At 45.0% G+C, this 11,179-nt stretch overlaps 1 protein-coding gene across 2 annotated transcripts in view; it reads right to left on the bottom strand.

Moving 5' to 3' along the window:
• Positions 1-11,179, bottom strand: part of LOC146380769 (uncharacterized) — a 42,117-nt gene that overhangs the window by 11,576 nt on the left and 19,362 nt on the right. The gene's annotated exons all lie outside the window — the stretch shown is intronic.

Here is an 11,179-nt window from a genome sequence, read left to right as displayed (position 1 = left end):
CATCCATACTGGAGTCAAGGCATTCGACTGTGATCAGTGTGGAAAGTCTTTTACTCTTATTGGTCACTTAAAAAGACATCAACTCATCCACAGTGGAGTTAAATCATTTATCTGTAATCAATGTGGAAAATCTTATACTCAGAGTTGCATCTTAAAACGACATCAGCTCATTCATACTGGAGTTAAACCTTTCAACTGTGCTTAGTGTGGAAAGTCTTTTGCTAGGTTTCATCATCTAAAAAATCATCAGCTCATCCACACTAAAGTTAATCCACTGAAATATGAGTAGTGTGAAGTCTTTCATCCGTAACACAAACCTGTTGAGGCATCAGCAAACCCACAAAGTGTCCTGCTGTGACAAAAGTGGCAGACTAATGGGACATTATCCTGACAAAGTTCATTTCAACACAGCTAGAAACACGAGGGATCTGAACCAAAGTTCTTCTGCTGGGTCAATCTTAATCAGGCTTTACAGAATTCAGCTTTAATATCCTGTTCAGTGTTACTGTGGGGAAGTCCATTAGATCAGTTATCAGAATCAGAATACTTTATTGATCCCTGGGGGAATGACCTCATAAGTGTTGCATATTCAATTCAATTCAATTCAATTCAATTTTATTTATATAGCGCCAAATCACAACAAAAGTCGCCTCAAAGCGCTTTATATTGTACAGTAGATACAGAAAAAAACCCAACAATCATATGACCCCCTATGAACAAGCACTTTGGCGAAGGGGGGAGGAAAAACTCCCTTTTCACAGGAAGAAACCTCTAGCAGAACCAGACTCAGGGAGGGGCGGGGCCATCTGGTTGGGGCAAAGAAGAAAAACAGGATAAAGACATGCTGTGGAAGAGAGACAGAGATTAATAACAGATTTGATTCAATGCAGAGAGGTCTGTTAACACATAGTGAGTGAGAAAGGTGACTGGAAAGGAAAAACTCCCGGAAAGGAATCCCCGGCAGCCTACACCTATTGCAGCATAACTAAGGGAGGATTCAGGGTCACTTGGTCCAGCCCTAACTATACGCTTTAGCAAAAAGGAACGTTTTAAGCCTAATCTTGAAAGTAGAGATAGTGTCTGTCTCCCGAATCCAAAGTGGAAACTGGTTTCACAGAAGAGGGGCATGAAAACTGAAAGCTCTCCATATGAACACTTATCCTGTGAATTGTCTGTTTGTTACCTAAGCAACACTTTTTAGTATGATGTCCATGTTAAAAGTAGCAGTGCTTAATTCTGTAAGTATTCTAACATGAATTGCTTGTAATGAAAGATATGAAGTGTAACAAATGGAAAAAGTGCTGTTGCTTTATTGTTACTGCAGTATGTATTTTTTCCACTGGAACCTCTCATCATTGTAATGAGGTGGTGCTGTATGTGTTAGCCAACCGCCTGTTAGAGCTACACAGATTTTTAAATGTTCACAAAAGACATGGAAAAACACGCCTGTCTGAAGCTGGCAGCCAGCATGTAGAAAGATTTTCTTTGAACTGTTATTAATTTTGTATGTTTTCTAATTTTAGTCAAACCGTCCAATAAAAAAGCAACAGAATTCTACCAGAACCTCCTGATTCTTGTTTCACGAATTGCATGGCTATTTACTAAAAGTCTAAATAAAACTCATAATTAAAAGGCCACTGGTGCAACATGGGTTAAAATCTATGCACGCATAACAAAGTGGATGTTAATATTGTCGTGTTAATATTATGTAAAATATGTTGACTATATGAATGGTGTTATCTGTTCTGTGCAAACATCCGTGTAATCTTAAAAACGAAACATTATTCCCATCATCTGATCACAGAGAGAAGCAGAATGTCAGAACAGATCACCTTCTGGTCAAACTGAAACACCTGTTCGCACTGATGGTGAGTTTTGGTACATGCCTCACCATATGGTATACCACAATGGCAAATGCTTATTCAGCCACCAAGGTGCCAATGTGAATGACCTGCATCTCCCAAGGCCCACACTGACATCCAGTATGTTGGGAATGATGTTGAGCTTTCGAGAAAATTTCACTGCTATTTGTAGTAATATTTAAGCAATTTTCATCAGCCGCAATTGCTGCCAAAGAACGAATCTCTTATCAGTTTCCTGCGGCGAGACCTGCAGACACAGCCAGCCCAGAGTGTCTAGGAGTTTCATGTCCTCCCTTTTGGAATCAGCTGTAGCTCATGTTTTGTGACCAGTCGCTTCTGGCTGACGAGGGATTTGAGGGAAAGCAATACTAATTGTAACTAACTGTCCAGTAGACAGTGTTACATATATCAGTGAATGCTGGTATGCAACATATTAATTTGATCACTCTACATGCACTGCTCATACACATGAATGCTTAATTAAGATAGAATTTTGTATCCTTTGGCAAAAACTGATTACATTTCTGTATGGAACTATTTGAGAATTTGCCAAAGATTATCAGTTATGGAGAGCAGTAGAAATAAAGGGAAGTTTGCTTGAGTAAAAGTTTCTAATGAATATCTCAGGCAGTACAAGTTATTGACAGATAGAAGTCCGTCAATAACTTGTACTGCCAAATTGTCAAAGGGATTTTCTTTTGTGTGATAATGCTAATTTTGGTCAATTAGGATGAAGATGACCTTGACCATCCCGTCTGTTTCTTTTCAAAAAATGTATAAAACACCAGCTACATTACAGCACGATTGAAAAGGAGGCTTTAGCCTTGCAGCATTTCGAAGTGTACCTTGGGTCCAATCCTCTACCAACCATTGTATTTTCAGACCATAACCCCCCCAGATGCAGAACAGCAACCAATGCCTCATGAGCTGGTCTTTACTTCAACATTGATATCCGTTACAAGAAGCATCCGCTCCTGAGCGGATGCCCTGGCAGACCGATCCCTGGCTACCAAGACTGGCAATTGGGACATGGGGAAGGAGCCTGAGTTAGTGCATGAGGTTGAGAGGTACCAGCTAGATATAGTTTTTCTCACCTCTATGGATGGCTTGGGCTCTAGAACCAGTCTCCTGGAGAGGGGCTGGACTCTGTCTCAGTCTGAAGTAGCCCCTGGTGAAAGGCAGCGGGCTGGAGTGGGTATTCTAATATCCCCTCGGCTTGCTGCCTGTACGTTGGGGTTCTTCCCGGTGGATGAGAGGGTTTGTTCCCTGCGCCTTAGGGTCGGGGAACGGGTCCTGACTGTCATCTGTGCTTATGCGCCGAGTGCCAGTTCAGAGTATCCAGCCTTCTTAGAGTCCCTGGGTGGGGTGCTGGAAGGTGCTCCACCTGGAGACTCTGTTGTCCTGCTGGGAGACTTCAGTGCTCACGTGGGTAACGACAGTGAGACCTGGAGGGGTGTGATTGGGAGGAATGGCCTCCCTGACCTGAACCCGAGCGGTGTGTTGTTATTGGACTTCTGTGACAATTACAGTTCGGCCATAACGAACACCTTGTTCGAACCAAAGAGTGTCCATAAGTGCACACGGCATCAGGACACTCTAGGCCACAGGTCGATGATCGATTTTGTAATCGTGTCACCAGACCTGCGACCATATGTTCTGGACACTCGGGTAAAGAGAGGGGCTGAGCTGTCAACTGATCACCACCTGGTGGTGAGTTGGATCAGGTGGCAGGGGAGGACGCTGGACAGACATGGTGCACCTAAACGTGTAGTGAGGGTGTGCTGGGAACGTCTAGCAGAGGCCCCAGTCCGCGAGATCTTCAATGCACACCTCCGGCAGAGCTTCAACAGCATTCCGAGGGAGACTGGGGACATTGAGTCCGAATGGACCATGTTCAGCATCTCCATTGCTGAAGCTGCTGCATTGAGCTGTGGTCGCAAGGTGGTTGGTGCCTGCCGTGGTGGTAATCCCCAAACCAAATGGTGGACACTAGAGGTGAAGGGAGCCACCAGGCTGAAGAAGGAGTCCTATCGGGCTTGGTTAGCCTGTGGGACTCCTGAGGCAGCTGACAGGTATCGACAGGCCAAGCGGAATGTGGCTCGGGCAGTGGCTGAAGCAAAAACTCGGGTGTGGGAGGAGTTCAGAGAGGCCATGGAAAAAGACTTTTGGACTGCCTCGAAGAGATTCTGGCAAACCGTCAGGCATCTCAGGAGGGGAAAGCGGTGCTCTACCTGCACTGTGTATAGTGCTGGCGGAGCGCTGCTGACTTCGACTGAGAAAATTGTCAGGCGGTGGAAGGAATACTTCGGGGACCTCCTTAATCCCACTGACACGTCTTCCGAGGAGGAAGCAGAGTCTGGGGATGAGGGGAATGACCCGCCAATTTCCGGAGGTGAGGTCACTGAGGCAGTTAAACAACTCCTTGGTGGCAGAGCCTCTGGTGTTGATAAGGTCCGCCCCGAGTTCCTGAAGGCTCTGGACGTTGTAGGGCTGTCCTGGTTGACACGCCTCTACAATGTTGCATGGAGATCAGGGGCAGTACCCCTGGACTGGCAGACCGGGGTGGTGGTCCCCATCTTTAAGAAGGGGGACCGGAGGGTGTGTTCCAACTACAGGGGGATCACACTCCTCAGCCTCCCTGGGAAAGCCAGGGTGTCTGTGAAGGTTCTCAGTCATCCAGGTCATCGTAGTCCAAGGAGCTTGGAAAGAAAAGCGTCTGGACTTCTTTGTGTTGCCACTTCACAAGCACATGGCACAACATAGAAGAGCCACCTCCACAGGACAAGACTCAGCAGTTCATCTGCATCTAAAGGACAAAGGTCACTCTTTCGAGGATGTCAACGTTCACATTTTGGACAGAGAGGACAGATGGTTTGAAAGAGGAGTGAAAGAAGCCATTTACGTCCACTGGGAGCGACCATCTTTGAACAGAGGCAGTGGTTTACGACACCAACTGTCTGCCATCTATAATCCAGTTTTGAGATCCCTTCCCAGACGCCTTAACGCCCACTCACATCCTGGGCCATCTGACCTCAGGAAACCACATGATAGGGTGGGGCCAGGTTTCACAATGAGCTCACCCGAAACCCTGGCTGATTGGGACCCACACCCACTTTCACACCTTGGCTCATGTGATTAGGTAGAGGATCATCAGGGGGTCCTTTGTCCCTCTTTGAGGGGATACTCCCACTGGGTTTAAATCTGGGACTCTCCACCATTGACCCTTAGAACTGAAGAAGCTTCTCAGATGACAGGTGAAACGTCTTCAAGAAACACAAAGAAGTCCAGACGCTTTTCTTTCTAAGCTCCTTAGACTCTATGCCAGGGTGTTGGAAAGGAGAGTTCGTCCGCTAGTCGAACATCGGATACAGGAGGAACAATACGATTTTCGTCCTGGTCGCGGAACACTGGACCAGCTCTTTATCCTCTCAAGGATACTTGAGGGTGCATGGGAGTTTGCCCAACCAGTCTACATGTGTTTCGTGGACTTGGAGAAGGCATTTGACCGTGTCCCTCGGGGTGTCCTGTGGGAGGTGCTGCGGGAGTATGGGGTGTCTGGCCCATTGCTACGGGCCATTCGATCCCTATAAGACCGTTGCAAGAGCTTGGTTCGCATTGCCAGCAATAGGTAATACTCGTTCCCGGTGGGTGATGGGCTCCGCCAGGGCTGCCCTTTGTCACCGATTCTGTTCATAATTTTTATGGACAGGATTTCTAGGCGCAGCCAAGATGCAGAGGGCTTTCACTTTGGTGGCCTCAGAATCTCATTTCTGCTTTTTGCGGATGATGTGGTTCTGTTGGCTTCATCGGGTGATGTGAAGCAGCGGGAATGAGGATCAGCACCTCCAAATCTGAGGCCATGGTTCTCAGCCGGAAAAGGGTGGAGTGTCCACTCCGGGTTTGGGATGAGTTCCTGCCCCAAATGGAGGAGTTTAAGTATCTCAGGGTCTTGTGCGTGAGTGATGGGAGAAGGGAGCCGGAGATTGAAAGACGGATTGGTGCTGTGGCTGCAGTGATGCGGACGCTGCACTGGTCCGTCGTGGTGAAGAGGGAGCTGAGTGTAAAAGCGAAGCTCTCAATTTACCGGTCGATCTACGTCCCTACCCTCACCTATGGCCACAAGCTGTGGGTAGTGACCGAAAGAACGAGATCGCGGATACAAGCAGCAGAAATGAGCTTCCTCCGAAGGGTGGCTGGCCTCTCCCTTAGAGATAGGGTGAGAAGTTCAGCCATCCGGGAGGGGCTCAGAGTAGAGCCGCTGCTCCTCCACATTGAAAGGAGCCAGCTGAGGTGGTTCGGGCATCTCACAAGGATGCCTCCTGGGTGCCTCCTGGGTGAGGTGTTCCGGGCATGTCCCATCGGGAAGAGGCCCCGGGGCAGACCCAGGACACGCTGGAGAGATTATATCTCTTGGCTGGCCTGGAAACGCCTTGGTGTTCCCCCGGATAAGTTGGAGGAGGTGGCTGGGGAGAGGGAGGTCTGGGCTTCTCTGCTTAGGCTGCTGCCCCAGCAACCCGGCCCCGGATAAAGCGGATGAAGATGGATGGATGAAAAAATATGTAATTGGAATGTAAATTGATGTTAAAGTAAGCAGATTTCCCTTCTTCACATGCTTTCTTTATAATGGGCCACAGCTTCAGTCTGTTTTCTTTGTCCTCTCTCATCAGGTCTTCAGTGAACCGCAGATGATTATTTTGAAGGAAAGGATTGTTCTTGGCAGCTTTCCATACCTCATCACGAATTCTCCTTGAGATGAACTGGATGATGATCCCTCCGGGTCTGCGGTAATTTTGTTTAGGTTTCCACACTTGATGAGTGATGTCTAAGATCTTGAGAAGCTTTTCCTTTTCTGCTGGCAGAATCGTTTGGCATATGTCATGTTTGGCCTTTGTGTGCACATCTTCTTTCTCCAACTCCAGTTCCCCATACAGTCTCAGGTTCCAATGGTTGTTGCGTTCAACTTCAGAAATGTGTTCGTCACATTTCTGTGTAAGCATTTTGTTCTTCTTAACCCTCTTTTCAATGTCCATAACCTAATCATTTATATCTTTTAACACCGTACGAACTGTTCCTACCATTTCTTCAGTGGCGTCACTTCTGGTGTTGATCAGATTGATCAAGGTGCTTAGCGCTTCAGCTTTCAGGGAGTCACTGTCAGAGTGACTGGTAGATAATGTTGTTTTTTTTAGCCACTGGAGGCTTGGAAGGTGTTACTGGTAGTGGTGGAAATTCTTCTTCAACCATCTGCTGACAGTCCATCTCTTTTAGGTAGTTATGGTTGCTAGCTAGCACACTAGCTGCATGTGGTTCGCTCGAGTTACTCAGCCTTTTCTGAGCAGATTTCAACATGTTGTTGTTATTAAATTTGGTTTCAGAATTAGCAGGTTTAATACGCTGATCTTCAACAAAGTCTTGGAAGGTAGAAAGACGTTAAATAGGTGCTAAAAACTGCTTTATGATATTCTAATGCTGAGAGCTCAAAAAAATTCTCCTCCTCACGCCGCCATCTTGCCCCGCCCTCGTGCTCTTGCCATATTGCGACCTCCACAGTGTCCCTGCTTCTTCTTCGTCTCCTCCCCTTGCTTCTTCTTCTTAAGTTTTATTGGCGGTTTGCCAACAATAAAATGGTGCGTTACTGCCAATAACTGGTATGGAGTGTGGACTGGAACGTCGACCATCAAGCCCTCCGCAAATATTTACGCTAATTTAAAAACTGGAAAACAGCCTGATAACATTCACGTCTTGAGTCCTTTTGCAGTAAATCAATAAGATCCAGTTTCATTTTTATGTTACTGAGGTTTTGGATCAGTTACCTTCTCTCCACCTGATATTTCTGACAGTGTAATATAATATGTTCTATAGTTTCCCCAATCTGCAATAATCACATTTCCCTGCAATATGTTTCCCTATCATGAATAGTTTTGTGTTCAAACCAGTATGTCCTCCTCTTTTATACCATTCATCCTTCTAATCATTGCCCGAACATTATGTATTTGTGTCTCCACTCCTACCGAATTGGAAAAAAAAAACCCCATCCAGAAGTTCCTCTTTACAATTTATTGGTTCTTCTAACCTTAGCAGGTAATCTTTTATATTCAATGAAATTCTGAAAACTGTGATTCCCCTTTAATATTTTAAAAGCTTTATTCCAATACTTAATCAGTTTATCACACTCTTTTGTCCACAAAGATACAACCTTCTTTTTTCTTTTACCTTCCTTTTTCTTTATACCATACCATACCATACCAAACCACACCATACCATACCAGCTTTATTTATATGGTTTTGTGTTAAAGTTTAACATAAGACCAGGGTTTACAAAGTGCTGTATGTATACAGATAGATTTAAAAAATAAATAAATAAATAAAATAAAATGTTTTTAAAAAAAAGTTGAGTCAGTCCCTTAAAATAGTGCCAAAGCCTTCAGCAAATCAGTATGTTTTCAGTTAGGTTTTAAACTCAAAAAGAAAAAAGACCTGCCTAGCGTGCAAGGACAGATTATTCCACAACAATGGATGCATCACTAACCCCACAATAAAGTGTGTTACAATATTCCAGCCTAGATGTAACAAAGGCATGTATTACTGTCTCATAACACTCCTTTGATAAGATGGGCTTTATTTTGGCTAATTACCCTCAAATGAAAAAAAGCTTGATCTTACAATCTTATTGCCTGGTTTGCCACCTCTAAGACTGCATTACAAGTAGAAGAATTTAATCAGCAACATCAACATTTATATCAATCTTTTGTATTTCCTGGTGACTGACTAATCTAAATGTTTACCAATCAGCAGTACTGAAACACCACTTCTAAACACCCCCTTTGTCATGTTTCTCTACACTCAGCTCTATCTCAGTCATAGGATAGCGGTCTTTACATACGTTCGGTACCTGCCATGAACAAATACCTGCTAATGAGTTTGACACTATTGTGAGGTCAGTTGCTGATTCTGAACTTGTTCAAACATTCACTCTTGAACCACTTCCATCATTTATAGACACACATAATGAATGTTTTATTATCTCTATCAGTGCCTAAAACATTGCTCCATTTTGGCAGTTAGCCCCATAATGTGCTGTGTGCATTAAAGTCCCCACACGAAATTACTTTTCCCCCTAAATATATGTCAAGTTCGTGTAACTATTCGTTACAAGTGTTTTAAAAACTGACCACTCTGATGCTACAATATATTCTAACTGTGTTCCTGTAGTTACAACTCTATATTGAGTTTCTTGCCTTACAAATGTTACACACCCTCCTCCATTACCCTCCTTTCTATCTCTGCAGACACCATCTGTCACAGACGGATAAAGTTAACAGACTCTGCGACATAAGACTGGAGATGCCCAGGGAAGAGAGTGTCTCATGACAATGATGTAAGTGAGTGCGACGTTTATGGCAACAGCCGTGTGCAGACCAAGGATAATATATCGAGTGTGGGAGAGAGTATGACCGTGCAGCGTTTAAAGTGTGGAAGTACTGACCTTACTTTGAGTTTGATCCCATGAAAAGTGACGAAAACATTAGCGTCTGGTTCAAAGAAAACTTCTTTTTACAGCAAAAAAACCCCCCTAGACTTCAGCACAAGCAAGCTATTTATTTTCTGCTGTGTTTTACTTGCATCTATTGGAAAGAGTGAGTGTAAACACAAAAAAATTGTTTTATTTTATGTGCTGGAATGTGCAGAAAATAGGTTTAAATGTTAAACAAATTTCTTCCAGTCAGAGAATGTTGCATATAATTTAATTTTTGCTTGATGCATAAAGTTAAAAGATTAAAACTAATAAAACAAGTTTTTAAAAAAAGACTTTTTCATTTGATGACATTTTATATGATGGATTGCAGAAAAAGTTGAATTGGGATTGAAGCGAGTGAAGATCTATCGTTTGATTACCTGTTCAGGGTGTAAATCATGTTTTAAAAAGTAACTAAGTAACTAATTACTTTCAAAAATAAGTAATCGGTAAAGTAACTGGATTATTTTTGGTACTTTAAGCACTTTGAATCACCTTGTTGTTGAATTGTGCTATACAAATAAACTTGCCTTGCCTTGCCTAAATGGTAAATGGACTGGTTCTTATATAGCGTTTTTCTACTCATCTGAGCACTCAAAGCGCTTTACACAACTTGTGCATTCACCCATTCACACCCATTCGCGCAAGCACATCTTTCTAAGTGCTTCATAGCTAACATTCAGACACATTCGTACTCCGATGGATGCATCGGAGAGCAATTTGGGGTTAGTATCTTGCCCAAGGATATTTGGCATGCAGACTAGGGGAAGCCAGGAATCAAACCACCAACCTTCCAATCAGTGGATGACCTGCTCTACCACCTGAGCTACAGCCACCCATGGGGGCAAGTAATCGGTAATTAGTTAGTGATTACTTAATTAACATGCTCCGCCTCCACCCTCCAACCCAGGCTGCTCATCTGCTCGGGCAGCCGGTAGATTCACAGCCTGGCAAGTCGGAATCATCGTCTACACGGCAGCAACATTCGTGCGGCCACAACTCCTCACTTCACCCGGACTTCCAGACATCTCAAAAGCCGGGTGGGGTGAGTAATAAGGACAAATTTTCTTTACCCACTCCTTCTGTTTTTTCGTTAACAGTGGACAGTGAGACTGCAAATGCTGAGGTGGTGCAGCCTGTAGCTAATTGTCTTTGCGCTGAAGGGGCCAGTTTAGCCCAAGCTGGAGGTTTGAGCGTTGGGGGTTTGCGCACCAGAGGAGCCAGCTCAGCCTGAGCTGGGGGTTTAAGCACCAGGGGCCTGCGTGCCGGAGGGACCCGCTCAGCCCGAGCTAGACGTTTTAGCACCAGGAGTCTGTGTACAGGAAGGGCCCCGCCCAGCCTGAGCTGGAGGTTTAAGGGTCGAGGGTCTGCGCGCCAGAGGGGTCCCCTCAGCCAGAGCTGGAGGTTTGAGCTCCGGGGTCTGCGCGCCGGAGGGGCCCGCTTAGCCCAGGCTAGAGGTTTGAGCGCCAGGGGGGACCATTCAGCCCAAGCTGGGGGTTTGAGCTACATGGGTCTGCACACTAGAGGGGCCCGCTCTGCCTGAGTTGGAGGTTTGAGCACCAGGGGTCTGCGAGCTGTCCATACTGTTGAAAACTTGTTCGATTTGGGTAAGAGAAGTAAGCAGACTGAATCCAGGTAGGTGCCAAAAATAGTGATCTTTATTTACACACTTGCGCAGAGTGTGGGAAGAAACTTGCAACAACAATCTTACAATCTTCTTCGAGCAGACCGCTCCCCATCCTTATATTACCCTGATGACATCACAGCTAGATCTTACTGGAAATGATAACAATTCCAAAGT

Source organism: Perissodus microlepis, chromosome 9, assembly GCF_051167445.1.
Source record: "Perissodus microlepis isolate ML-2025 ecotype Zambia chromosome 9, ASM5116744v1, whole genome shotgun sequence".
Lineage (NCBI taxonomy): Eukaryota > Metazoa > Chordata > Actinopteri > Cichliformes > Cichlidae > Perissodus > Perissodus microlepis.
The sequence above is the reverse complement of the archived record's forward strand: the minus strand, read 5'-3'. Positions and strand labels throughout refer to the sequence as shown.